Consider the following 12,598-nt stretch of genomic DNA (forward strand, 5'->3'; position numbering starts at 1 on the left):
GGGCCATCTGCCTTTGTTTTAGTGGTGCTTCTTGGCTTTGTTTCTTCATCTTTTCCCCCTCCTTGCCCCTTTGCAGGGCACCGCTCACTCAAGGAGGCAGCTCAGCATCCCCGGTCTCTCCACTGCAGCACTTGTAGCATCAGAGCCTGCTCATTTGACTACAGCCAGAGTGATCTCCACCGCCTACAGAGTCTTTTTTCTTCCCTCTCCCAGGATCTGCAAAAGCAAAGCTGTGGCTGGTGTGATGGCGGAGTGCGATTCTGGCAGCAAGGTGGAACAAGCGGGGCACCCTGTTGCTTGCCCCTGCTGCTCCCTGGCAAAGGGGGGCGGGTGGTGGGGGATCGCTATCCTGCCGCATGGCGAGGCCTCCCGCACCTCCCTTCGCACCCGCTGCCGAGCAGGCAGGTGGCAGAGGGAGGGTCCCATCACGCTCGGATTCCCGCTTATTCCCTCTGCAGATGCAGAGGCAGGTGGGAGGGAGCGCAGGGGTATCCCATGGTACAGGCTGATGGCTCATCCTTTCACCTTTGATTTGCAGCAAATCGAGGAGAGGGCTATGACAAATGGACGGCTCTCCCAGACGGGCTCAGTGCCACGCACGCCGTGGGCAGGTAAGGTGGCCGAGGAGCCCCGACACCTTTTTGTTATGAACCTCAGATCCATGGGAGCTGTGAGCAGGACCCATGTACCACCCTTAGTTGCAGCTCACCCTTTGCATCCTGCCAAGGAGAATCTGCCTGCAGGACATGCAGGCACGGCTTCTGGAGTGTTTCTAAAGCCATTTTTGTTCAGAAATTCCTGTTGTTGTTGTTTTTGCTGACCTAAGCAGGCTGTATCTTTTCCAAATGTTTCTGACGTTTCTCACAGAGTAATCTATTAATGTCGCAGACAAGGATTCTGCTGACTTCAGTTTGGCTTCTGTTTCCCATTGGACGGGCTCCTCTCTTTATGGGGGAATGCCTTAAGCCAAAAGGAGAGGAAAGAAAACCCAGCCCCTGAGCTAACTGAAAACAGGCCCAAAGGGAAGCGCTTTCCAGCCACATTGCCTCTCACTGGCTGGCTTCTGTTCTGTGCTTGGGGACGTGCCAGACTTCAGTGCCTCCATGCTTTTGATTCCTGTTTATCCCTGGCAACATGATTGTCTATAATTATATATAATCTCCCGCTTGTTTACTCTTCTTCTTCCAGATCTGAACGCAAGCTCGATGGCAACTCTCTGCTCGATCTGCCAAAGCTCTAGCTCCAAACTGCTTCTCAGCATCCACCACCTTCTTTTTCAAAAGTAACACAGCCATTTGATTTCCTCCCACCCCTTCTCCATGCGCCCCTGTGCTCTCCCCCTCCCCCTCGCTGGCACTGGGGTTATTTATACAGAATGTGGAAACAATTTGCAGGAAAGCGAACAATGTAACCCGGAGTGAGGGAAGGGAGACAAGTTTATTGTGCACACTTACAGCCCCAGAAGTGAAACGCTGCTTTTTTGGGGGGAAGAGGGAGTAGGCTGTTTTCCTTTCTTTCTGCTCCTCTCTTTCAACGTCTTGCTGAACTACTTTCCATCTTGCCAGAGTCAGGTCCAAACCAGAGCAACCAGATCTGACTGCGTGTTTTGGAGGAAGTTCAGGTTGGATCCCTCCCTGCATCGCAGCCTGATGAGGCAGTATCTGTGTACTTAATCCTCTCTGAGTTTTTGCTCATGGATCATTTCTGCTCCTGAATTAGCATTAATGAAGAGCATGTGTGCTTGAGAGGTCCTGATCCAGGCCCTGAGAGTTACAGCATTGCTAAAGGCATTGTTTTCTGCCTGGGTGTTATACATAGCTATTCCAAGGAACAGTTAGGCTGAAAGAGAAGATTCCTTGGGAGTGAATGAAACAGGAACTTTTTGCAAAGTGTAATTTCAGTCTTTCTCCCCTCACCCACTTAGCATTACATTTTCAGAACATCCCAGCACCTTGCTAGCACCAATGTGAATGTCTTTGTAAATCAAGCAGTTTGCTTTAGTGCCCACCGAAGAGCTGAGCTCTGTTGGAGCTTGGGAATGATGCATTGCAGTTCTCAGAGGTGCAGGTGCCTTTTATCCATGGGTGTAAGCAGTGGGAAGCTGATCCAGCATTTTATTTGGTACCACTGAGCAGGTCTGGAGTCTTCAGATCTCACTCTGCACTGGGCTCAGTTACTGTGAAGTCCTCAAAGAGAAGTAGTCCAAGCCCACTCATCTTCTGGGGAAGGGATATTGGTGTTGCAGAGGCAAGGAAATGTCCTCTGCAGGTTGCACATCCAAGCAGAGCGGCTGCCTTGGCAAGCTCCTCCCTTCCCAGGAGCTTGCAGCCTCCTTTCTCAATAGGCTCAAGACTTGGGACATGATCTGTGCAAGTTGTGCTGAGCTGGTAAGGCAGAGCCGTGAAGCTGCCAACTGGGACATTATGTTCCTCTCTAAACGGGGCAAATTTCCAGCCCTGAACTGGTGCAGCAGATAAACCGTGATCCAATGGTACAGAGGGACAGTTAGGAGGGACCTGTAGTGGGCTATTCCTCCCTGAGATCTGGCGTCCCCTCCACCTTCCAGTAATTACTCCTCAGTCTTTGTCCATACACAAAGTGTGCACTTCCAGTGTATGTTCTGTAAAATGCCACATCAGCTCTGCCACACAGAATGGCAAATGCCTCTGTGGACAGGCTGACCCTCCTAAAGCTAACGGCACAGTGCAGAGTTCATCCAAATACTGCTGCTGCTCCCTTCCTTTAGCGAGTTCTTGGCCTGAATTAGCAACTCTAGGTGTAAAACGCAGCAAAGGCCAGAGCAAATATACTTCAGTCACCGATGTTTTCTGATGTGATCTGGTCAGGGCAGTTTAACTCCTCTCTTTGGGCTCTTCTAATTTTCACTAACTCTCAGAAGGGCCAGGAGCAGCAACAATTTCTGTTTCCTCTTCCAAGCCAGGCACCAACACTGTGGACTGGAAGCCTGCAGCTGGGAGCAAAGAGTGACTGCAGCAGCCTGCTGATCCCCATCGGCTGAGCCACCCCCAGACATAGCAGTGCAGCCCCTTTCCACCACCTGAGCCATGCACAGCAGCTGTGGCACAATAGAGACATGGGTCTCATAGGTATTCACTCCATCTACACCAGTGTCTGTAAGCACAGCATGCTCCTCAACCTGTCTGCCTCCCATCCATGCAGCTGCCTCTCGCAGAGCCTGTGAATGTCTGCAGCAGCCTGCCCAGGCATGTCGCACGGTGTGCTTAGCTGACTAGCAGTGTACTGCGCTATGGAGAGTGTTTAAATGCCTAAGACTCTGGGAGAGCCCCCTCTGGTCTCTCCTGCAGCCATGCTTGCAGGCTCAGGCTGTAAGGGCAGCCTTCTGATTTTGGGGTTAGTCTCTGGGCACCCCACTGAAGGCATTAGGGGCAGACGGGCATTTCCAATCTCTTTCTGCCTCCCAAGGGTCCCCCCTTACTCCTGGAAACATGTGGCCGTGAGTTGAACTACATGGAGAACTCTCAACTAAACAGCTCACAGCAGCAGTACAGGTTTGGGCAAAGTAGAGTCTTGTAGCTCTACCTATAGAGACTTTAAAATGCAGAGACCAGAGGGATCAGTGTAATTTCAGGGAAACAGTCATTGGAGTGCTTGTGTTTTTTTGCTTCTGGTTCTAAATGTTCAAATTCTCATAAAAATATGGGAAAAACTCTCCTTGGAATGATTGTGCTGCTGAAACCATCGTTGGGTTTTTGGAATTTCCTCTTTCATCTTGTTCTTTTTTTTTTTTTAATTATTTTTAGGGCTATTTAGATGAGAACAGATTTGTATTCTTCTCTTCATGCTGCTTGCTTACCACCTGAAATCCTCATCTGCTCTTTGCAGTTCCCAACACAACTGCGAGCAATATCCTGAACAGAGCGTTCTAACTTCAGGTGAAGAAAAGCAACAGAAGCAGATGGGCTTGTAAACAGCAGAGATCTGGCTCTCCCACAGAGGTCCTTGCATAGTAGAAAAGAGCAGAATGGTTAGTAAACACTGAGCAACTTTCATTTTCTAGGCTGAAATGGGATAATCTGGGGAGGGGAGAACAGCGTAGGAACAGCAACTATCATATTCTGGCACAGTCTGCTATTCCCATCAGAAGCTGTTCATGTTAGAACTTGTAGCAAATTGGAGAATACAGGAAAGGGGGGTACGTTTTCCAGCATCAGGGAATTTTTGGGTGATGAAAACAAGATTTCCCGCAGCCCTTTTCCGCTAGTCTTTTGGTCTTGGTTTCTAAAGAAGTATCCTACTGTTTTTCTGTCATTCCTCCCTCCCCTTGAATTACTTCTGAAACTGTCAGTCAATCAGAGTTGTGAGTAACTGCATTGATAACAAAATTCCCACCAGTTACCTGAAGGTTTGCAGCTGGACAGAGGAAAAAGAAACTCAAATTAGAGTCCTCACTGGTGGAAGAAAATTCAGCCACACATCCGTTCGGAGAAGCAGCAGCAGCCAGCTGGCCAGGCAGCACACGTGCTGCTCCAAACTAGCATGCGCTGCCCGTTGTTCAGCCAACCACATACAGGACGTGGAAGTGAGCAGGAACATGGCAGAGAAGGGCGGGGGGAAGATGATCTGTGAGATCTAATACCCTAATAATCCAGCTTGGGCACTTCGGCTTTTCAGGGATCCACTTGTTGCTGCACGTGTTCCATTAGCGGAGCGACAGTGAAGAGAACCAGGGTGCATCAGCCTCATGCGTGAAGTATGAGTAGCTGGTCTGTCTGTCCTGCCATGTCTGCTCCCGCAGGTGCACCAAGGGGACAGTCGCAAGGGCAATGGGAAGAAAAGCCAGGTGCTGACATAACCTGCCAGGGCCATCAGACTGGGTGTTGACAAACCTCCAAGTCCATCTAGCTGCCGCCAAGAAGCAGTACGTAAACTGTTTCTTGAAGGGATGCAGACCCCTGGCTATATAAATTCTGTTTTTCTTGTCCTTTCCTTACTCTCTGTGTAGTAGAGGCTAAGAGTGAAGCAAGCAGCCAGATGTCTTCCCTCATTAGAGAGCTGGGGACTCCTTCTTACTTTTCTTTCATGCTTGGGCAGGACCCTTTTTCCTGCCATTTCTAGCCATCCTTTGCTTAGCAGTGAGCCCAAGGGGATTTGGTTGCTTAGCTTTAGAGCCAGGAAATGAATGAAGAGGGGCAGGAAAAGAAAGAAGACAGAACAAGGAGGCTCACTTCTGTAGTTTATTGAGCCCAGAGAGATTTCTATAAAGCACATGGTATCAGGTGTAAAAGAAATGACAGATGATAAACCAGTGTGGAAGAATGGAGCAGCCCAAAACTCCCACAGCCCAGTGCATCCCCAGAAATGTTGGAGAGGCTTAAACAGCAATTTAATGTGTACCTGCTGGCAAAGAGCAGCCCCTCCACCTTGTTCCAGTCAAGAAGAGGTCCTGATTCGTGTGATGTGTTTTCTTGCCTCGGACAGGGAGACTACTGCAGATCCTGTGGAGCGCAAGAGTCATGGAGAAAACAGACCTATGAAAGATGGTTCCAGGTTGGGATTTTAGACAGGTTTGTGCTTGATCTAGGGTTGTAGAGTTGGTGTTTCTATTTTTCTTGGGGATTGGGAGGGGAGAGATGTCCTGAGTCCCTGAGTCTTAATGTAAAATGATTAGAATGTGGAACAGATTCCCAAAAAGACATTTAGGGACAACTAAATGCACAAAGCAGCTTAAATACACCTACCACCCGAGTTCATCCAGTCCTGGATAAAACCTCTGAAATGGGCAGTGCTTTAATAAAGTACATCTGTCTGGGGACTCAAAATGCAAGAAAGAAATACCTGAGGAGGAAGAGAGAACACTTTCTCCATTTCCTAGAAAGGAGGGAGAAAATGCCAAAGAGTTACTAGTTTTTTTCCTGAGATTGTCGCAGCTGGACAAGAACCACTACAGGTTAAGACGATCCCCATAACCTGACATTTGCAGAACAAGTGGGCTCACTTCATCCTGGCACAAGCAGTTCTGGCATTTGTAGGGAGATCTGTAATTCCAAGTAATAACCTCAGAGGTTAATTGAAGTCTGAAAATAAGTTTATTTGGTAGGTGGGCTAGAGGGGGTTGTAATTATGTGTTTAGATCTGTGTTGCTTTAAGCATTAATTTTGCCTGGGAAAGGAAGCTGTAGTATCAGGAACGACACCTTCATACAACTTAGACTTGGAGACAGAAAATCAGGGGGGACTGGCGAAAGCCTGTCATCTGTTATGGCAGATGGAAATGAGCTCTGAATTAAAAGAGTCTCTTTTGTTTGTTTTGGGCCAAAAATAACTGGGCTCTGCATAAGGCCTGTTTTCCTGAGAATGGGTGCTCAGCATTTTTTTGACTGTCAGGCTGTCAGAAGGAAGCTGTCCGAAATGCAGACTATACCCATCTGAAAATTTTTTTGCCTTATTTCTCTTTTCTGCTTTGTGTGTCCTATCTTCCTTGCAGCTTTCCCGAGCAGAGTTACTCTTCCACTTCTTCCCCTTTGCCTCCTGCTGAGTCAATTCCTTTTTTTTCCACCATTATCTGTAGTGTAGTCACTCCCAGAATCTGGGAAATCTTCCTTAGAAGTTTCCTTGTCTCCTGAGCTTACCACCAACTCCCCCATTAAAGCTTTTCATTCTTCATTATAAAGAAGAATAAAAGGCCAGGAAAGTGTGCCGTGACACCTGTTCAGGTGCCATTACCCTGTAATTCTTTAAAAACTCTATATGCATTTATAGTCGCTGAGAAATGCTAGAAGTGGGAGGCCTACGGACTAAATTGCTGTTAGCACATGAAAGAGAAGCAAGTGCTGTGGCCTGATATTGGGCACTGGGTTCTGGTTTTGGTTTGGACACTGACTCACTCCGCGAGCTCAGGGAAATCATTTCCCTTCTCTGTGCACCTGTTTCCACTCCCCACCTCTAATTGTCTCCCTGTTTAGACTAGGAGCTCTTCAGGACACAGCCTGTCTCTCTCTGCATGTATGTACAACGCCTCAGCACAATGGAGCCTTGTCTTGGTTGGGGCCTTAGGTGTTCGAGTAATACAAACAAGAATAAAAGGTATGCCCAGACAGCAAGGCAAGCTTCCCAGACGTGCTGCCCTGCAAGCATGTCTGAAACCCGATGTGCTGGGAGCTGTCTCTGTTCCCAGTCCTTGGCTTCTTTCAGCCGGCCAGCAAAGCATTAACCAGTTCCAATTACAATGGTGAGGTGAACTGGCATGTTTCCAGTTCCACTGGGAACTGGTGTGAAATCACTAAACGCATTTTGCAAACTCAAGCAGCGCCTGATAGGAACCTCCATCCAGCACAGCTACGGACCTGCCTGGAGCTGCGCCACCTCCCTGCAGGTGAAAAGCTCCTTACGTCAGCCCTTAAGCTCAGAGCCATCTCATCCCACTCCCAGCCCACACTGCGCACGCTTGAGCCTGCTCCAATTTGCCAGCAGAGAAACGAGCAAAAACATTTTCTCCTTTCCTCCCTTGTCTGAGGAGGTGCATACATGTCTCTTTGGCTTTTCTTCTTGTCCACCAGCTTCTGCATAGCCCCTTGCTCTGGTTGTTTGCTCGTTCCTTGCACTCCATCCCATCTTTTCTGTTCCTCCCTGGTTTGATACAGCATCTCGCTGGTCCTGCTTCACACTAAGAGAAGGGGTATTAGATGGATTCCCCATAGAGTATAAATTGAATGGAGAGAAGTGGCTGGTTTCCCAGCAATAATTTCTCTGATTAAAAAAATACTCCCGAAACTCCCCCTCCTCTGCTGGTCCTACGCCCCCTCCAAAAAGAACCTTGGCACTCAGGCTAGTGTTTGAACTGTATTATTCAAATTGCTGGAAGGGGGATTTAGATGGGAAAATAACTGTCAAAAGATGGCTCTCTGGGGATTTTCCCCAGAGCGTGAGCTCTGGAATTTGGAACATGGGTTGTTGTATGGAGGAGGCAGAGAGAGTAAATAATTCTGAGTCAAGTACCTCCATGATTTCTAGCTTTGCCCTCATCTAACAAATATCTTACACAGATACGCACAGATGCACACGCACATGCTCACACACATGTGCCGCTGCACACATTTCACAGAAGAAGCCATTAGCAGTAACTCCAAAGCACAGCAAGCTGTTCCTGCTGTTCCCTTTCTCTTCTCCTTTTTTTGCCTTATTTCAGGGCTGATTCCAAATAAAAGAAGAAATCCACTTCATAAAATGCCTGTCTCTTTGTTTGTTACCTGTACAGGTTTTATTCCTTTCAAATCAGTGCTATCCAAGGCTGGTAATTTTCTTCTCCTGCTGAAGCCAACATTCTTTTACTCGCATGGACTGTTGTAATTGGGGAACAGAAAAGTCACCCTGACACCCCTCTTCATCACAGCAATGCAGCATAGGTGACCTGAACTATGTATTTCTGGCCCATCTGTATTTCACTGTTGCCTTCTTCTTTGCAGGAGAGAGGCAGGTATTTTACATTTCATACTGCTCCCACAGTATGCAGTGATTTATAACAGGAGCTACCTTATTAATGTCAAGGGCAGAATTGCTACCGACGTTCAAGCTTCAAGAGCGTATGAAAATCATTTAGTTAGCTATGGCATGGTCCCAGCACCGAGGATTGTTAGCTGATGTACATTCCTCCCTCTGCTTGCAGCCTCCGCCAAGTCTGTGTGCTGGTTTCTGGGCCAGTGGGTGAAACGTGAACAGGCCCATTCTGAGCTGGAGCTTTTCAACCTCGGAGCAACCTTAAGCTAGTCACCAGGGCTCAAGTTTCCTTGCTTTTTGACAGGAGTACTGTTCAGATGAAACCTCTCTCCGCTCCTTCTGGAGGATTTACACTGCCACAAGTCTTCATTTTTTCCAGATGTTTTACCTAATAAATCAAGGAGTCTCATCAGAGAATTCGAATCCAAAAGCTGTTACCATGACTTCAAAGGCACAGGCTGAAATGGAAAGAAGCAGTGCAGACATTTTATACCGCTCTGTAGTCACTGATCATGAAAATATACTCTGGTTCCAAGATTTTTCCTGTGGATACCAAAACTTCACTGTGATTAAATAAAATGGTGCTGTGCTCCTTCAGCCAACCTTTGCTTAAAAGAATTGAACTGCAGCACTCGCAGGCTGTACGGTTGGCAGTAACCGAGGATGGGGCTGGTCCTGAGAAGAGGTGAGCTCTGCAAACCCCCGTCCAAGATCGGGGACCGTTAACTCAGGTTTGAACTTGCTCTGTCTTTACAGATCAATACATGGCTGCATATTTTCTCTCACTGATAGTTTAAGCTATTCTCATGTAAAGGATTCAGACGTCTGTTCATATTCTTCAGATGTTTGGGAGAGAAAAAGATAAAAAGATTTATATGGCTGCAGAATGTGATTGTGATTATTCATACTGGTTTGCTCCTTGATCAAGAATGTAACTCTTTTTTTTTTTTTTTTTAATATAGTGAACCCTTTCTTTTTACGATGTCTTCATGGTGTCGTTTTCTTTCACTGTTACATTTCTAAAGATAAATGCTCCGGTGTTTTGAGAAACTGTTATGTATGTGTTTCTAATTACCTGATAGCACAGTGTACTGCAGCATAATGTAATGGAGAAAAGCAGCTGAAGAAAGAAAAGATGTTCCTGCAGGTAGGTGAAGACCTACGAGACTGCGTTTTGGTTCCCTGCTTTCCTGAAGAGTGCTGGCATGGCTCCGGCTGCACTAGGTGCTGCTCATCAGAGATGCCCAAGTTAAGCTGTGTTCTGCAGCAGCAGCTTCTGGCAGCAGTGCCAAGGTAAGCTGCTCTTCTTCACCCCTTGCCTTCTCTTCCCTATCTGTGCAGATATCTGTGGGGCCACATGCTAAGCAATTTCACAGTTTAATTTGTCTCACCACTGCACAAAAACAGTTGTATGAGCAGCACTGAGTGGATTGTACCAGGTGAGGAACAGGCTGCTGCTGGCAGGAGGGAGAAGGTGGCGTGGCTGTGGGGAGCACCTTCAGCCATGAAGGGACGTGCCCAGGCTGAGTGTTGAGTTTCAAGAGAGGATTGGAACTGTCTCCTTCACAGGGCTGCCCTGCACTGCCTCCCTGCAAAGCCATGAAGAAGGGAGGCTGTGACAACGTCCTGAGGGTACCTACAGGAGGTGATGTGAACAGAGACTTCGGCTTGCACTGTCTGAGGATTCTGGTACATGAATAAGTTGTCCTTGGGGGGCTGTCGAGGGAGGGCTAAGCTAACCCTCTGTTACACTGGTTGCAGCTTAAAAGCATGTAGAGCGCTCTTTCTTACTGCAAAGCAGATGTGTGGTAAACTGCTTGTGGGCCAGATCTCTAAGGAAAGTGGAGACTGTAGCACTTGGAGTGCTGTAAAAATACTGTGCAACCCCCAGTAAACACTGTAGTTATGTAAAACAGACTTGGGGCATGAATTTACTCGAGTTAAACTGTCTTCTATGTCTCCCAGGCAGCAAGGAGCAAGGGGGCATTTGGTCCTGCAACATGCTTAACCAGATCTTAAAAAATAACCAGGGTTGCCCAACAGGTTTTCATATAGGATGTTTCAGAGGATGTCCTGCTGCATTCTGATGGAGGGTTGTTAGAGAGGTAAGAGCCAGGTACCTATCTCCTGTGTTGTAATATGTTCATACTGAAAAATAACCTAATCTAAATATTAATAATAAAATAACAGTTACCATGATACAGCTTGTTCCTGCCACAGATTTCAGAAAAATTGCTGCTTATCTTCCATCCCCCAGGATGCTGAAGCCCAGCACCCCAGACTGTCATGACTGCCTGGGATTGGTGACATCTAGAATGATACGTGTTGGATCATCAGAACAGAGTAGGAGCAGCACAGCTTGGCTTTGGGAGCCAAAAATAGGTACTATCATTTCTGAGCTGAAGCCTCCCTTCTTTTTCCCCACCCAGCCCTGCCTATTTGGCACATGCAGCACATAATCATAGTGTTCACATTGTACAAAGAAAAACCACATTCCTAAAGCAAGCAGCGCGTTAAGTAGTGGGCATGCTTTGGAAGCCGGGTATGCTATGACATGGATCCTAAATTAGTGAGCATCAATGACAATGGTTTGCAGATTTTCTATGGGCAATGGGTTTAGAAAGGAGTACAGCTCATCTGCTGCATTGCCATGTGGAAAAGCATCAGAGTTGTTCAGAGACGTGCCGTAAAATAGGGAGCTTGAATTCCTTTCACTGGACAGCTGCTCAAATACTTGTAATTGAATGATTGACTGATGAATGTGGCACATTTGATTTTTCTCTGGATCTTCTCTCTCTTATATTCTGTAACTCTGTGAATCTCAGTCATGCTTTCGCTTTTTTTTTAAGTCTACTCACTGGAGTATGTATTTGTCTGCTTCTGCGAAACCCCAAAAGCTACATTTCATTAAAAAACCCTGATTATTCAGGAAGGGTGAAGTCTGATCCACAAAGATAATGCTCTTTGAAGATGTCTGCTGCTTTGGTAGTGACTGATTTAAATGGGTTCCATTTTAGTATGCCTGTTATGCTGTTCTCAAGGCCAAACAAAGGAGGAGGAATTGTGTGAGGTCATATAAATCAGGGTTTGTTATAGGGATGTCAAACACAACTGCACCATGGGGTGTTAATAGTGAGCAGGCAAGTAGTCAAAAGCAAGTCAGAACCAACTAACAAAAGCCACAGAGCTAATCTGTCTGGTTCTTGATGCTTCCCAGAAGTGCAGTGTCTGCACACTCATGCTCTGTTCTGGGAGAAGCTTGGGGTGTTGGACTGATCCATATCACGTTTTCAAAGTGCTCCAGTAATTGGCTGAATAGGTTTGGTGGAACATCTTTGGTTCTCAATTTCTCCCATCAGGAAAGATCTGAAAATGAAGCTCTGTGAGCACATCACTAGTCCAGGTCTCTTCCTGCTTACTAACACCAAGCTCACTCGACTGAATTCATGCTCAGCTAAAGCAGTGGAGAGGACAAACAGGCCACTGGACACACAGTAAAAGGGACTTGTTGGATTAAACATCCATTGAATAGTTCAGCGTTGCATGGAGGAAGAAAACTTCCAATCTTTGTGCATGCAAATAAGAGTTTCCTACTTTTCCAGCAGCACTTTGTGGGCAGAGTGGAGGGCAGCCAAGAAAATTTAACCAGGCTGAGAAATATAAAAACCCTTTTAGTGCACACTTGAAGCAAAAGTTCTCGAGCAATGTTTCCTCTATGCTTGACCACAAAAGTACTGCATGCACCAGACCCTTCGTCTAGAAATGTTCACCCTCGACACAGCCACAGTGGGCCCCGTGTTGCCCCTCAGAGTCAGGTTCTTGCAGGTCCTGGTGACCTCTCCTTACATGTGGATCATTTATGTATAGGTTCATTGCAAGTTAAATCCTGAGGCTCTGACTCCCCTGAGTTCCTGAGTGCTGGAATAAGAAGTCGTTGGGGATCTCGGTGTGCAGCCTTTGGAGAAGCTGCCAATGCATGTGCTCTCCCCCTTCCTCAATCCCATAGTATAGGAAGCCTTGAGCACATCAGGTTTTCAGAGGTTTCCGCTCACTCTTTCCATCACCTGCTCTTGTCTTTAAGACTCAAGGCTGTGTGATGGACCGGACCATGATCTGGAAGGCAG

At 47.0% G+C, this 12,598-nt stretch overlaps 1 long non-coding RNA gene across 1 annotated transcript; it reads left to right on the forward strand.

Annotated features, from left to right (window-relative positions):
- Positions 1–534: 534 nt before the first annotated feature.
- Positions 535–9,712, forward strand: LOC148050241 (uncharacterized). The gene is made up of 3 exons (XR_015701186.1): positions 535–611; positions 8,854–9,159; positions 9,622–9,712. It is a non-coding gene; the product is annotated as an uncharacterized LOC148050241 (long non-coding RNA).
- Positions 9,713–12,598: the final 2,886 nt, after the last annotated feature.

This window comes from Nipponia nippon, unplaced genomic scaffold (genome assembly GCF_047370975.1).
Source record: "Nipponia nippon isolate SJK-2023a ecotype South Korea unplaced genomic scaffold, ASM4737097v1 scaffold_9, whole genome shotgun sequence".
Taxonomy (NCBI): domain Eukaryota; kingdom Metazoa; phylum Chordata; class Aves; order Pelecaniformes; family Threskiornithidae; genus Nipponia; species Nipponia nippon.